The following is a 16,213-nucleotide window of genomic DNA, read 5'->3' as shown; positions in this document are numbered from 1 at the left end:
GTTTTCGCCTCCCTTCTTCCTCCTCCCACCCAAGTTTAATGCTCCATTTGGTATTCTTCACACAAACAACTCTGGCTGGTGGGAATTTCTGTCATTCAATGTCTCAACCCCCTGTGGCTCCTCAGATCTAAATTCCTGCAGACACCTCTGCAGGGTGCTTTGAATTCACAAGTGTAAAACAATGTGAGAATAGCCAATAATTGAAATATCAAATCTACTGTTACAACACAGGTTTCAGAGTAGCAGCCGTGTTAGTCTGTATTCGCAAAAAGAAAAGGAGTACTTGTGGCACCTTAGAGACTAACAAATTTATTAGAGCATAAGCTTTCGTGAGCTACAGCTCACTTCATCGGATGCATTTGGTGGGGAAAAAAAAAAAAAGGTTTTTTTCCCACCAAATGCATCCGATGAAGTGAGCTGTAGCTCACGAAAGCTTATGCTCTAATAAATTTGTTAGTCTCTAAGGTGCCACAAGTACTCCTTTTCTTTTTGTTACAACACAGTAGACTTTCAGAATGACTTACTAACATCAGAAATGGCAGGTTGGCTACTTCGTGCCTTGTCAGAGTCTCTCCACATATAGTAAAATAGGTGCAGTGCATCAAATTCATCCCTGGTGTAACCCCAATTTGTGTTTCATCGGGGCTGAATTTGACTGTCATTCGCTTCATACTGCTCAAATCAATGTTTTCTTTCTTTCTTTCTTTTCAGGAAAGCATGTGCTAATGAGACATAAGTCAAGAAAATTAGACACATTCTGACCTATTCTGCATTTTCTAATGGACTCTGTACTCTGATGGAGAATGCTATCTGACATGTAAATAGTGCTTTCCATCTTGAAAGTTCCCAAAATACTATACGTTTAGGCCAGTGGTTCGCAACCTGCCTCCCGTGGGCTGCTTGTGGCCCATCAGCACACAGCTGCAGCCCATGTGACATCATCAGGACCATACAGATAGAATTGGATGCAGGCTGTGGCCCACAATGGTAAGTAGGTTGAGAACCACTGATTTAGGCCCTGATCCTAAAAACACTTATGCACATAATTATGAGACTACTCTGATTTGTAAAGTTGCTCATGTGTGTAAGTGCTTGCAAGATCAACAGCTTAAACTGATACACAGCAATTACCTTACTGACCACTGAAATGCAGCCACCTCTGAGATGAAATGCAACAACAGTTTAAAAGTGAGCAGAAACACTACATAACATAACCATCAAAGACAGGCTGTAAACAGCTTATCCATCTGAAACTGAGGGGAAATTTAGGAAAGCAAATTTATATCTAATTTTAAGTATTGCTGTTGCAGAGAAATTTCAAAACAAAAGCCACAAATAACTGCTGTTTATCTACCACCTGCACTATTTTGATTCTGAACACATCCATACATCAGAGCAAATGATGTAAACTATTTTCTCAGAACTAAACTGATATCATGGGTAATATTTTGACAGACAAAGAGGTATACAATTAGTTAATTAATGGATTAATATTTATATCTTTGTACACTAATTTGAACATACGGAGCTAAGTGCATTCTTGTTATTATGTTTCTTTGTGACTCAAATCTATGTTTACCAACTGCAAAAAACGACAAAATGATTAAGGACACATTGTTTGTTTCTAGTAGAGCATTATAGGTAATGGATAATAATAAAACAAAATGTGAAATTAAAATGCACTTTCAGTGTTGTTTTTCCTTGTTGAATGGATATTGATTAAATTGCTCAATATTTTTTCTTTTAGATTACACTGGAAAATGCTCAAACAGTTATCACTTTGCCTTCTAAATATGGATGTTTGAAACTAAGCAAGTACGGCTCATGAGACAGCTCATGGTGTCCGACACCATCAGGTGGTCCAGAGACATCTACACAGAACGCATCACAGGACACAGACAGTACCAAGTTGATTAACCGAGAACGCTGACCAAGGAAATAACCCATCTCCTTCCCTGATGAACCAAGGGACACACCCTACCCATGTACTTATTATCTACACCAGTACTGACTTGGATTCTGAATACATTCCATGGGTGGCGTACCTGAGCCCACTTATACACTGACGCTTTAAAAATTTCCCACCCCCCAATCTGGATCTATGCTGGTTATGTGATATGTATGTACCTCGTGAACCTTGTAACCAATACTTGCAATCCCCCATAACCCAAGCCCAACCCTGGATGTACAGTACCTTCCCTTTTAACTTATGTAAATTTGATTTTAAACATTAACTTTAATAAAATACTTTTAGTCCTCTTTGAGAAAGGTCTCAAATCAGCTGTATGGACAATATTTGAATCAGTGTGACTGATTTAGCAATTAGAATTTCCCTCTTTCTTGCTTAATAACTTTAGTGCAAAGTCTCCTTAATGTGTACAGGACAAAGCACCCCACAACCATGTTCGGTTCACCAAGCACCAGCATACTTGTTACAAGGTAACCAAAAATCCCCTCAAAGAACCAGTGTTTTCCCTTGAACTTCTATTAGATAGAGTATAGTAAGATGCTGCTTAACACTATCAGATAACTGAATCTAAATAAAAGGAACATTTTGTTGCACAATCTAGAACCTACTTAAATTAGGCTATTTATTGATACAATTTGAAATCAATGACTCACTGCAGGTACTCATTGCAGATATAAACATTTGTATTCAGGATGGACTAAAACAGTGGTGGGCAACCTGCAGCCTGCAGGGTAATCCGCTGGTGGGCCGCAAAACAGTTTGTTTACAATTGACATGGCAGCTCGCAGCTCCCAGTGGCTGCGGTTCGCCGTTTCCGGTCCATGGGAGCTGCAGGAAGCCGTGGCCAGCATGGCCACTGGGAGCCGCGGGTGGCTGTGCCAATGTAAAAAAAAACTGTCTCACGGCCTGCCAGATACCCTGACGAGCCGCCCAAGGGTTGCCCATCATTGGACTAAAATCTCAGTGTGATCACTACATTATTGATTCTCAAAGGCGTGAAACTAGCCCTTGACTGTCCTTGAAGGAGCACTGGGCAGCATGATTCTGCATGTTCTGCATAAACTTTGGCATTCAGTGGAATACTACATGACTCCATCTTATAACATGACCCTTTGGAAGCAGATATTTTGAGAGTTATAACAAGGTGCAATAGGAAGTTACAAATAATTTTAATGTTGATTTGTGTAGGAAATGCTGTATCATAAAAATGTAATAATAAAAGGGGTATTCCAGTTTTGGACTTCCATGAGGCATCTCAGTCATGCATCTGTAGAAGTTCTGTCATATGGGCAGAAGTCCAATGGGATCTAGTTGAGATTAATAAATACACTTCAGATGTAAGTTTAACCATAGTTGTAAACAGGTCTCAAGGAGGGAAGCTAATGCATTTATCCAAAAGCACTATGCAATAATACAACCCTATTATTGTTAATACTTATGCTTTTTAGAAGATTGTCTGTAACAAGTGGAGACTGCACTGCTATTTAAGAAGAGGCTTTCTTTGCAGACCAGTAAGCATTGTACGTCTTGTTTTGAGTCAAGACAGTATCATCATTACTGGCTTTTGTAAACCAGCTCTGTGCATAAATTTGTGGGTCGGATTTTCAACAAGATTATTTGCACAACTGTGTATGCAAAATGCACACCTAATTTGCATGCTCTGTTATCAGGAATGGGTATACAAATTGAGTAAATCTATAAATGGTCAGTTTGGGGCAAATTCAGACATTAAATGCATGTATAATTTTGCACCTAAATACTTTAAAAAGCAGATGTCAGTTATGCCTACCCACTCTCAGATGTCACCAGGCTTCCACGCTTATTAGATCTTTTCAGTGGTTAGGATTTGATGCCCCCTTTTGACAGGAGGAATGAATCCAAAAATCATGGTGCAATATAGAAGACACCCTTTCTAATGCATGGGGAGTGGGGGTGGAGAGAGAGAGAAAACAAACCTGGGCCCGAGCATCAGCTTAAGTGAAAAATAGAAAATGAGCAAGACTAATAGTGGATCTATCACAAGACACAAATTAGAGGAAGAATGGGAGAAAGCCATCAGCTAGATTGACTGACTCCTGCAGAATTTTTAAATTACTGTAACTAACACACTCCTAGCAAATGAACAGGTTTGGCGAGTTGAGAGTGATTCAGGAGATGACAGGGACTGTTCTTAATTCTCTTTGGGTTCACCAGGATACAGCAAGCATTTGCAGCTAGGATTATAGGAGGAGTGTGGCTATACAGATGCTAACAGCCCAGCATGAGCCACTGAATCCAAAACTATATGTCACTTTGGGATTTAATTTACTAATGTCAGAGTAGTTTCACTAAAATGCAGACACTAATGTTTATACACATACACACACAGGTTCACAGACACAAAGCAATTACATATTATAGTCCTAAAGCAGAAACATTTTCACTGATGACAACAGATTGAAAGTGATTATTTAACCTTTATCTTAAGTAGTTTTCAACTCTAAAAAGATTAAACAAGACACACCTTTTTGCTTGAAGTGCTCTGTTAATTTGCATTCTGTCACAACAATTTGAGACATCTTATCCTACTGGCCTGCTGTTAGCTAAGTAATTAAACCCTTGGCTTACCCAAGATTCCTATAAAAATATTAATGATCGGAAGTTCCTCTATAACTGCCTCTTTCAGAAAGCTTCAGACAACAAAAAAATACAATGTAAGTCATATGTCAATTTGACCTTTGGTTAAGTTTAAATTAGTGGAGAAGAAAGCAGTGCTTTAACCTTTCTATGGTGACCTACGATATTAAAGCAAAAGCAGCAAATAGTAAAGAAAAGCCAGGCATCTGAAGAGAGAGAACTGGAAAAGCCACAGATGCAATCATATAACCTAGATATATTTTATGCTGAGTCAGACCTTAATCTTATTTGGCAAAGGCAGAGCCCAATTGTGATTGATGAGGGGAAATACAAAATCTCTTTTTCCTTGGTCATGCACCTTAGGCCTGGCTGTCCCTAACCTTCCTCTTCCCTGAGATTTTTGCTGCAAAAAGCACAGATATGCCTTCAGTTAAGTCTGACTACGGTAGGTGATTCATATGGATGACATGTTATGATCTGACCACGTTCCAAGAAAATAAGTGACACATACCAGCTGAGGAGGGCTCGCAGAAGCTGACTGACAACATCCTTGCAGTTAGCCCTTCAAGGCAAAACCATGGCTTGTCAGTTCACGTCTGCCTGCTTTCAGAGAACAGGCTTTTCCAGGCTCTGGATCATGCTATTGTCAACCGGCTAAGCGGAGACACTCTGATACACACCTTGATATGGGTTTGTTATGGCACACAGATAAGCAAGCAAGCAAGCAAGCATTTAAACTTTTACTTTTTTCTTTGCCACATAAGTACTTGGACACAGGTGATATGTGCTGTTTTACAACCCTGGGGTATTTCTCCCTGCATAGCTGTGTATTTACACAGTGTTGAGAAAAGGATGGTCTTGTAGTTAAGGCACTGAGCAGGGACTCAGGCAATCTGGGTTTGGTTCCCCACTCTGCCACAGACTTCATATGTGACCTTGGGCACATCACTAATGGACAGATTTTCAAAATAGCTCAGCACCTAGTAGCTTCCATTGAGAACATTTGGTGTTAAGCTCATGTGAAAATCTGACCTTACTTTCTCCATAGTTCAGTTCACCATCTGTAAAATGGAGATAATACTTCAACTGATTTCTCTATTCCAATTGTAACTTCTTAGGAGCAGGGACTGTCTCTTACCATATATTTGAACACACCTAGCACAATGAGGCTCCAGCCTCGAGATATTGCCACCATGCAAATAAAATACTTCGGATTTTGTTTGACATTATTTAAACTCCTGCTGGTGTACTGTTTCAATCTCATAGACTATTTCCATAAAGTACACTCAGGTACCATGTTGAGGAACAGTGGATTCGTATATAGAATATTTATTTATATAATAGATTTATCCAGACCTTGTCATGTTCAAAGCACTGTGCAGGCATTAAATAACTGAAATTTTAGTATTTTTCTACAAAGAATAACTGATATATAAGCAACTCTAGCAGGACATAACCAGCTCTTATAGTCACATTCCATGTTTCTCTTGGTCAGATCGGTGTCATGAACCCCAAATTCACAATCTGTGGCAGATAGTTTTTCTTCTAACACAAAATCATTGCAGGTCAAGATATGGTCCCCTCTAATGACCACTCCTTTTTTTTTCGCTTTTCCATTTCTCAGTGGCTCAGGTGTCTGTTCACCTTCACAGAATCTAGATCACAAGAATCTAGATCACAAGTCTAGAGAGCAACTCTTGAGTTGCTCACAAAAGTATTATAATTTGATAAAAAAAAAAAGATACTAAGAATACCAGGTATTGTCTGTCTCCCCATCCTCTTATGTTGCCTCTTAAATACCTGGCAAGAAAAAAAATGAAGAGTCTCCTTTCATCTCCTTTGGTCCAACGTGAACCAAGTATCATTTATGGAATAAACCCCCTCAAGATTTTCCTTATGCATCAACAACTGGCAAAGAACCAGAGTGGAGTTGGCATGCTTTCCTAAACACCCAGATACATTCAGGACTTCTAACAAGTGGATTTACCTTCAAAAGAACAAAATCTCCCAACGTGGCTTTGTCTATGACAGACTGAGGAACGAACTACCAATAATTTCTCCATCTGTGAAAGGGGAAATGATGACCTCCACTCAGACCAAGCCAAAACTGAACACGGAGAAGATTCACTTATCAATCCTAATTAATGTCACTGGCTTGTCACACCCTGAACATCCACTAATTAACTTGCATGAGCTATCATCATCATCATGTTCCCATTATGCCTCTGGTGTTCAGGGCAGCGATGAAGCTCCTCGACTCCTGTCTGGCAAGTCTTTCAATAGTTCCCCAGCTGTGCCCCAGGTTTTTCAGCTCAGCTTCCACAGCTCTTTGCCATCTTGTTTTTGGGAAGCCTCATTTTTGCTTGCCTTCAGGTGTCCATCTTATTATTAGTCTTGTGATGGAATCCATTTCCATCCAAAGCACATGGCTAATCCATCTCCAACACCTCCTGCTAAAGATGGTGTTCCTATCTTCTTGGCTGCACTGTGTGAATAGATCTTGGTTTGAGACTGTTCTGGGCCAAAAGATATGGAGGATTTTTCTGAGGCAGGTTATATGGAATGAATGAATTAACCCACTGTAAAAATGACATCACTTTGGTCAAAAATATGGCTGGGTGTAACTCTTAGTATAATAACTCATTTGGGATCAAGTCATTCTCTTCCGTACATAACAAGTTAAGATATAAAGGATGTTAAACTTCACTTTATAGTGCTAAATAGGCCGTACATTTCCAACTCTATCAAGAGGATGAGGTTAAGAAAGTCAAATTACTTAAGGACACCTGTTGTTCAATAACTGCAATAACTACGCCTCCCCTCAACAAAATGCTATTTACCAATTTCATATCAATTGACCATCTGCCTTTTTTAACGAGTTCAAGAGACTAAATTTCCCTGTGGTTTAGGTTACAGAGCTGAGGCTAAGTGGTTAGGATTTTTAGTAGGGTTAGCATATAAGAATGCTGTGTACTTTTGTCACTTTCTACATTTATTAGTACAGTGTTTCCCAAACTAGGGACACCGCTTGTGCAGGGAAAGCCCCTGGTGGGCCGGGCCGGTTTGTTTACCTGCCAGGTCCGCAGGTTCGGCCGATCGCGGCTCCCACTGGCCACGGTTTGCTGCTCTGGGCCAGTGGGGGCTGCAGAAAGCTACGGCCAGTACGTCCCTCAGCCTGCGCCACTTCCTGCAGCCCCCATTGACCTGGAGCAGCGAACCGCAGCCAGTGGGAGCCACGATCGGCTGAACCTGCGGACGCAGCAGGTAAACAAACCGGCCCGGTTTGCCAGGGGCTTTCCCTGCGCAAGCAGCATCCCAAGTTTGGGAAACACAGCATTAGTGTATGTCTTGGAGAACTGTCTGCTTGCCGTAAGCAAAGGAAGTGTTAATGCAGTTACTCATGCAATCTGAACCATAAGCATCTTCCCTATATTTGCTTTAAAATAGTGTTCAAGCAGGAAGAAAAAAAGAGGAATGAACAGAAAACATAATTTCTATTATGATGGCCCCACTGTGCTTATCTTTTGCAGTTATTACCTGCATACACTTGGCTTCTAATCATGCATCTTTTAGGACATAATCCAGTGCAAGTGAAGTCAATGTGAGTTTTGCCATTAGCTTAAATCGGTGCAGAAAGAGGACTGCAGTGAGCTTTATGATTCAGCACTTCAGTTTCACAATGACTCAAAGTATATGGAAGAAATCTCAGAGGATATGTCTACACATTAAAGAAAAACCCACGGTTGGCCTGTGCCAGGTGACTCAGGCTGGTGGGGCTTGAGCTGTGGGGCTCTTTTCCTGCTGTGTAGACTGCCAGGCTCAGGCTGGGGCCTGAGCCCGGGACCCTCCCACCTTGCAGAGTCCTAGAACCTAGGTTCCAGCCCAAGTCCAGACATCTGCATAGCAATGAAACAGCCCTGCTGTCCAAGTCATCTCGCATGGGTATAGCACAGGTGTATAGCTGCTGTGAAGGCATAGCCAGAGAAGCACAGCGTTTAAGGCCTGAAGAGACCACCAGTTCATCTAGTCTGACCTTCTGTATATCACATCACCAACACCACCGAGCACTCGCACACCAAACCCAACAATGGAACAAGACTAAAGCATTACAGCCCGCAGGAGACTAGACTATTATGTGCCACAGGCACAGAACAGGAGGAACAGGGTGCACCAGTGCCAGAGGTAAGTGAGATATACCCAGATAATCCTGGCAAGTGACCCACACCCACACACTGCAGAGGAAGGCAAAAAATCCTCAAGGTCACTGCCAATCAGACCTGGGGGAAAATCCCCTTCTCATCCCACATATGGCCATCAGTTAGACTCTGAGCATGTGACAGAGAGCGAGCCACCCAAGCACCTGAGAGAAAGAATGCTTGGTGCCACCTCAGCACTCTGGCCCACCACATCTAATGACTATTTCCAGCCCTGGCCATCCCTGATGCTTCAGAGGAAGGAGATAAAAAAGACCCTTCAAAAATACATTGCGGGGAATTCCTTTCTGACCCCAGATGGTGGCAGGCTGAAAACTCTGAAGCATGAGTTTTCAGGAACATAAAACATAAACCAGAAGTGAGCCCCATGAATATAGAGAGCTGCCTTTATTATCACACACAACCCTGACATACAAATTTGTCCAGATCTCTCTTAAAACTAAATTAAGTTATTTGCCCCCACAACTCGTATTGGGAAGCTGCTCCAGAACCCCACTTCTTCTAATTTCTAGCCTGAATTTGTTCATGGCCAGTTTATATCCATCTGTTCTTGCGTCAACATTGTCCTTTAGTTTATATAGCTCTTCAACCTCCCTGGTATTTAAACTCCCCTCCACCCCCAATATATTTAAAGGGAGCAATCATATCCCCTCACAGCCTTCTTTTCGCTAGACTAAACAAGCCAATCTTTTAGAAACCTCTCATAAAATAGAGTCTTCTCCGCTCCCTTGAATATCCTAGCAGCTCTTCTCTGCACATGTTCCAGTTTTAATTCATTTTTATTGAACACGGCTGACCAGAATTATACGCAATATTCCAAATGAGGTCTTACTAGTGCCATGTACAATGGCATTAATACCTCTCTATTGCTACTGGAAATGTCTGGCCTTATCCTTCCTAGGATCACATTTGCCTTTTTCACAGATGTATCATACGAGTTGCTCATAGTCATCCTGTGATGGACCCACACACCCAACTCTCTCTCCTCCCCTACCACTTACAACTGATGAGTACTCAGCTTGTAGCAGAAATTCTTCCTATTAGACCCCGGGTGCATTGACCTTGCACATTGTACTATTGAATTTCATCTAATTTCTACCATGCCAGTCTCCAAGGTCATCCAGATCTCCCTGTGTAATATTGTGATCCTCCTCTGTATTGATGGTGCCTCCCATCTTTGTATCATCAACACATTTCATTAGCCCTCTGCTGCTTTTTGTACCAAGGTCATTAATAAAAATATTGACTCAGAATGGTCCCAAGACCCATCTTTGAGCAACTCCACTAGTAGCTTCCCTCAGCTCTGATAATTCCCCTTTCAGCACCACCTGTTGCCTTCTCCCTTTTAACCAGTTCCTTATCCATCTTATAATGCTGATCCTCATCTTCCCTAATTTATCTACTAATTTCTTACATGATACCATGACAAATGCTTTACTGAAGTCCAAGTATATTCGATCTACTTCATTTCCCTTATTTAACAAATCAGGTATTTTCTCAAAGAAGGAAATCAGGTAACCATAATACCTTTGGTAAGCCCATGTTGCATTACATCCCCTTTACCATCTACCTCTGTGAATTTAATTATTCTTTCCTTGCCAATTTGGTCTAAAGCTTTTCATACTACTGTGGTCAGACTAACAGATCTGTAATTGCCCAGATGACATTTTCCCCCCTTTCTTAAATATAGGATCCGACGTTAGCTATTCTCCAGTCGTACGTTACTACCCCCAAATAAAAACGTAATGCCCTGAATTTCCATCCCAGAATACTGAAAGAACTGGCACATGATGTTGTTGATTTGGCAGCAAGGATTTTTAATAAATATATCTAAGTTTCTCTTCCATCTCTGATGTGGTGATTTCCATTTCTAGACACTCATTTCTATCAGCCATACTTGCCTTCATGCATGTGTTCCATAGCATCATCATTATTGAAAACTAAGGCAAAGTACTCATTTAATTTTTGGGCCATACCTAAATTATCTTTAATCTCGTCCCCTCCCCACAACTGCAAACTGGCCAGACCTCATCCTTCCTTATTCTCTTTTTATTTATATAACTAAAAAAATCTCATTATTTATTTAATTTCCCTGGCAAGAGCTAGTAATACAGCTAGGAATTCCTTAAGTCCATGTTTATTGTGTTTCACTAGTTGCAGGATTCTTTCCTTACTGAACATCACAGCAGGTAATAAAGTGCTGCAGGCCAAATTGTGCCATCACTTACACCTGGCAAGCCATTTATCCTTCAGATGACACCCTCAGTAACACCTGTGCAATCCTACTTGTCTCTAGCAAGGTAGCAGAGATGTCATGGAGGACATCACTGAAGGCAAAAAGTTTGGCCTGCAGCAGCCTCGTGCTCAGTGAAGATCTGAGAGAAGGAAAGAATCAGCTTCACTATCATAGAATCATAGAAGATTAGGGTTGGAAGAAACCTCAGGAGGTCATTTAGTCCAACCCCCTGCTCAAAGCACGACCAACACCAACTAAATCTATCAAAGCCTAGGCGGAGTTTTCAGGGTTGGAAGTCTTTTGTTTTTTAAGACTCCTCTTCACTTGTAAACTAGACATATTTGATCTAGAAGCCATGGAGAAAGTACTCCTGGAACCTGGTGATGCCACTTTCAGAATCACTTCCCAGAAAAGAAGTGAAATTTAAGAGTCCAAAGTGACATTTTCACTTTTCTGTTGTCCACAAAAAATGAAAATAGCTCTAGACAATCCAAAGGATTTTTTTTAAAGACATTAAAAGCTGTATGAGACCAAATATCTCAGACTGAAGTTTCTATTTGGGATTAGGAAGAAACCTTTAAAAGGCAGATATTGTACAGCCACAAATAGTACCCTTTTTGCTTCTACAGTTATAAGCTCATGATCCACTGGATTTTTTTCTCAAGAAGTCATCACATATACACTAGACCAGCGGTCACCAACCAGTTGATCATGTTCGACTGGTAGATCCTGGAGCCTCTGCCAGTCGATCGCGATCTCCAGCTGCTAAAAGTTCGGCAGTGCAGCATGGCTAAGGCATGCAGCATGCCTGCTCTGGCCCCATGTCGCTCCCAGAAGTGGCTGGCATGTCCTTACAGCGGCACCAGGGGGTGGGGGAGGAGGCAGTTCTGTGCACTGCTGCTGTCGCACTCATCCCCACTCATTAGCCTGGAATTGCAGCCAGCGGGAGCTGCAGGGGTGGCACTTGCGGCCCCAGAGGGGTGGGGGAAGAGGGTCTCTGTGCGCTGTCCGCACCCGCAGCTCCCACTGGCCACTGTTCCAGGCTAATGGGAGTTGCAGAGTCGGCGCTGGGGGGTGGGGCAGCAGCAGCAGCACTCAGAGCTGCCTGGCCCCACCACATGGGCTACAGAGACATGCCAGCCACTTCTTGGAGCGGTGTGGGGCCAGGGCAGGCAATCAGCCTGCTTTAGCCCTGCTGCACCACCAACCAGGAGCTGCTTGTGATAAGCGCCTCCTGGCCGGAGTCTGCACCTCACACCCCCTCCTGAACCCGAACCCTCTGCCCCAGCGCAGAGCTCCCTCCTGCACCCAAATTCCCACCAGACCCCACACCTCCTCATGCATCCCAACCCTCTGCCCCAGCCCTGATCCCGCACCCAAACTCCCTCCCAGATCTTGCACCCCTCACCCCCTCCTGTACCCCACCACTCTGCCCCAGCCCAGAGCCCCTTCCTGTACCCAAACTCCCTCCCAGAGCTTGCACCCCTCCCACACTCCAAAGCCCTCTCAGCCCCAGCCCAGAGCGGGCACCCCCTCCTGCACCCCAATCCCCTGCCCCAGCCCGGAGAAAGTGAGTGAGGGTGGGGGAGAGTGAGTGACAGAGGGAGGGGGGAATGGAGTGAGTGGGGCAGGGCCTCGGGGAAGGGGCAGGGCAAGTGCTGGGTTGATCTTAAATTCAAAAAGTGATCTTGTGCATAAAAAAGTTGGAAACTACTGTACTATACCGATACCCAGTGCTTACAACTGCACAGCGCAGCTGAAAGGTATCTGATTAGGTTTAGGGAGTGGTGGCTGGCACTGAGCTGGCATGCTTTCCTGCTTAATTGAATTTCTCCTGCCACATAAACAAGACAAATCTGTACATGCACTAGCAATGGGGTAGATAAGATTACTTTTAAAATCTGTGTTTTATTGTGCCCCTGGTTTCTTATACTTGTTTCATTTATTTTGTAATTAGGAGCCATGGAAAACCAAGGCCCCGATCCTGCAAACACTCTGAACATTTTTAACTTTACACATAAACAGTCCCATTGGCATCAATTAGATTACCCGCATGTGCAAAGTGAAAACACATGCATAACGGTCGGCAGGACTGAGAGCTTTCCATGTAGTCCCTTTAGTCACCAGGCTCTTAGGAAACATCCACAATAGCTATTCTCTCTCTCTCTCTCTCTCTCACACACACACACACACACACACACAGCCAATTTGAGTTTCTAGACTTTGGCAACAACTGCACAATAATATATATCCTCCAGGATGCACGTATCTAATGGATATGTACAGCTGTTACCATCGTGCGGTCCAGCAAATGGGGAAGCTTTTTATCATTTGTGGTCAGCCACATTGCACAAGAACTACAGATGAACTGTTTCAGAGTAGCAGCCATGTTAGTCTGTATTCGCAAAAAGAAAAGGAGTACTTGTGGCACCTTAGAGACTAACAAATTTATTAGAGCATAAGCTTTCGTGAGCTACAGCATCCGATGAAGTGAGCTGTAGCTCACGAAAGCTTATGCTCTAATAAATTTGTTAGTCTCTAAGGTGCCACAAGTACTCCTTTTCTTTTTACAGATGAACTGACTCACCAACAGCAACCCACAAATAGTACCAGCACCACTATTAACTATCGTGTGTTATGGTTGTAATGATGCATACAAAACAAGTGAGAGCTTAAAAAAATAAACAAAGTTTCTACTTCTGGTTGCAAATCACCAGAGAGCATTTTATCCAAGGAATTTAAATCGCGTATCTCTGCCAACTGTCTCTGAAACAGCCAAAAAATCGCTGTCATTCTCATGCTACATTCTAGGTTATTCTGATTTGGAACCTCTGCCAATGGTTTTAATTGTAGTGCCAGGACAACATTTTAAAATCAGAGGGACAAGCTGTGCATTGGTGAGGACACTTTCAGATGACAGATATTGCAGGGTTCACATTAACAGTCAAGATTTTTGAAAACTAAAAATAGGAATTACAACCTCTGGATCCCATTGATTAATGTGTTAAACAAAGGGACGCAGATCATTTAAGAGGTTGAGGCCCTAAGATCCAAACTTTAACAAGACCAACATCTTAGACCGGATAGTCTCCAAGCCTTATTTCACGGGAAAGCACACTGGCCACTGTTAAATTTCACAGCATACTGCCAAACCAAAGAGAAGATGCTATAAACCAGCATGAAGTACAACAGCATGATGTGAGAGGAAAACAGATACACAAAGGAAAGAAAGAAAAAAAAAAAGGGGGGGAGAGACGGAATAAAAATTTTCACAGAGTCTGATCCAAAGCCCATTAAAGTCAACAACAGGAGTCTTTCTATTGACTTCAATTGACTTTGCATCAGGCTCCTACTGAGAATACCCAAACATAATGGCTCATCACAATTTAGCTTAATTTTCACTTTATGTTGTTTTAGGCAAACTCCTAAATTCCACTCTGCTTCAAACATTTCTTTTCCAAAACATAACACAATGTTACTTCACCTGAGATTTCACACTTTAATAAACTTTTCGTAAGGAATATTTAATAAAGTGTCCTTATGAACTGGCCCACTATATACAGGACCTTTCATTTACCAAGATTTTTGAACCTGAACAACTCCACTGATTTGAACAGAGTTTCTCCCGATTTACAACAGTGAGAGAAGAAGATCAGGACCACAATCTTTTTGTAGATCCACAAATAAGCAGCCCTGACTGCTTCTGAAAAGCAGCACTTACAGGCTTTAAACTGTCCCATGCAAAGGATGTTATTTGAACCACCTGAACAGCAAAGGAAGGACTCGAGAGATTTTTATTTGAGTAACACTGAGAAGTTTCATTAACAGAACAACAAATGGTCCCATTATATCCTAAGCAGAAGGCTCTTCCATCACATAATTTAGATTTAGGGGAGGCTGGCTGCCAAGAGTGAAAGTGAGTTAGTTAGAGAGAGTTAGACTAGAGTCACTAATGGAAAACTTTGTATCCAATAGTGCCATTTTAATGGAAAACACCAGCACTAGAAAACAAAGGAGGAAAGAGATTATTTATAGGCTAAATCCTGTGTATCTAACTCCAATGTCACTAGCATGAATAACATGAACAGAACTGTCCTTGTATTTACAGGAGAAGGAAAATGAAGCTCCATAATCAGATGTCATTACAATAATCTATGTAACACTATTCGTCTTCAAAGTGATTTACAAAAACTACAGTACTAACAAATTAACCCTCTCAACTCCCCAGTGAGATACGAATTATCTTCATTTTACAGATGGTTAAATGGAAGTTAAGTGACTTTCACAAAGAGAGTATCAGAGGGAGGATTATAACTCAGTTATAATGCTATAGACCAGTGATTCTCTATCTTTTTGGGCTCAGGACCCATTTGTAAATGTTTATGGCCTGCTGTCATGACCCAGCAGATAGTCTGGGAGCGGAAGCTCTGAGGTGGTTTCAAGCGGCTCCTGCCTGGCACTCACTCCACAGTGGTGGCTCCTGCAGCTCCCGTGCTCTGAGGCTGGCTGGGCTTGGCTCTCTGCTCTGGGCGTTGCAATCTCTGGGGTTGCAGGGCTGCTCAGGTTTGGACCAACTTTGTGTGTGTGGAGTTGTGACCTGGCTCATGGGTTGCAGTGCCATTCACTCAAATTTGGCCTACCCAGATTCCCGTCGTCAGGACAGCCAGTCCAAACCTGAGTGGCACTGGGACCCCAGAGGTTGCAAGTGTCTGGAAAAGGGAGGCAAGCCCAGCCAGTCCTGTGGGACAAGAGACACATGAACTGCCACCTGACTTGTTGAAACATTCTGGTGACCCAGTGTTGGGTCCCGACCATGGGTTGAGAAACCCTGCTACAGACTGTTGCCCCATATAATTATTTCAGCTACATAGGTGTTCCTCATTTTCTGAGTACTGGACTTGATACCCTAGGGTCTGATTTGCAGAAGTGTAGCGCATTCACAGCTGCAACTGAAGTCAATGGAAGCACTGCTTTGAACATAATAAGTGCTATATAATGCTAAATTCTCTGAAAAATCAGGTCCTAAGCATATCAAATTGGGCATCCAAAATTAGTTTGCAAACTGTTGACTTTAATTGTTCAGTGTCTCAGTTCCCCATCTATAAAATGAAGATAACAATGCCCCAGCACCTCACAGGTACATAGCAAAGATTAATTAATGTTCTCAGATACTAGTGA

The 16,213-nt window shown here is 42.3% G+C and overlaps 1 protein-coding gene across 4 annotated transcripts in view; it reads right to left on the bottom strand.

Annotated features, from left to right (window-relative positions):
* Positions 1 to 16,213, bottom strand: part of TIAM1 (TIAM Rac1 associated GEF 1) — a 272,534-nt gene that overhangs the window by 139,823 nt on the left and 116,498 nt on the right. The gene's annotated exons all lie outside the window — the stretch shown is intronic.

The sequence above is a fragment of the Dermochelys coriacea genome, chromosome 1 (genome assembly GCF_009764565.3).
Source record: "Dermochelys coriacea isolate rDerCor1 chromosome 1, rDerCor1.pri.v4, whole genome shotgun sequence".
In the NCBI taxonomy this organism is placed as follows: domain Eukaryota; kingdom Metazoa; phylum Chordata; order Testudines; family Dermochelyidae; genus Dermochelys; species Dermochelys coriacea.
The sequence above is the reverse complement of the archived record's forward strand: the minus strand, read 5'-3'. Positions and strand labels throughout refer to the sequence as shown.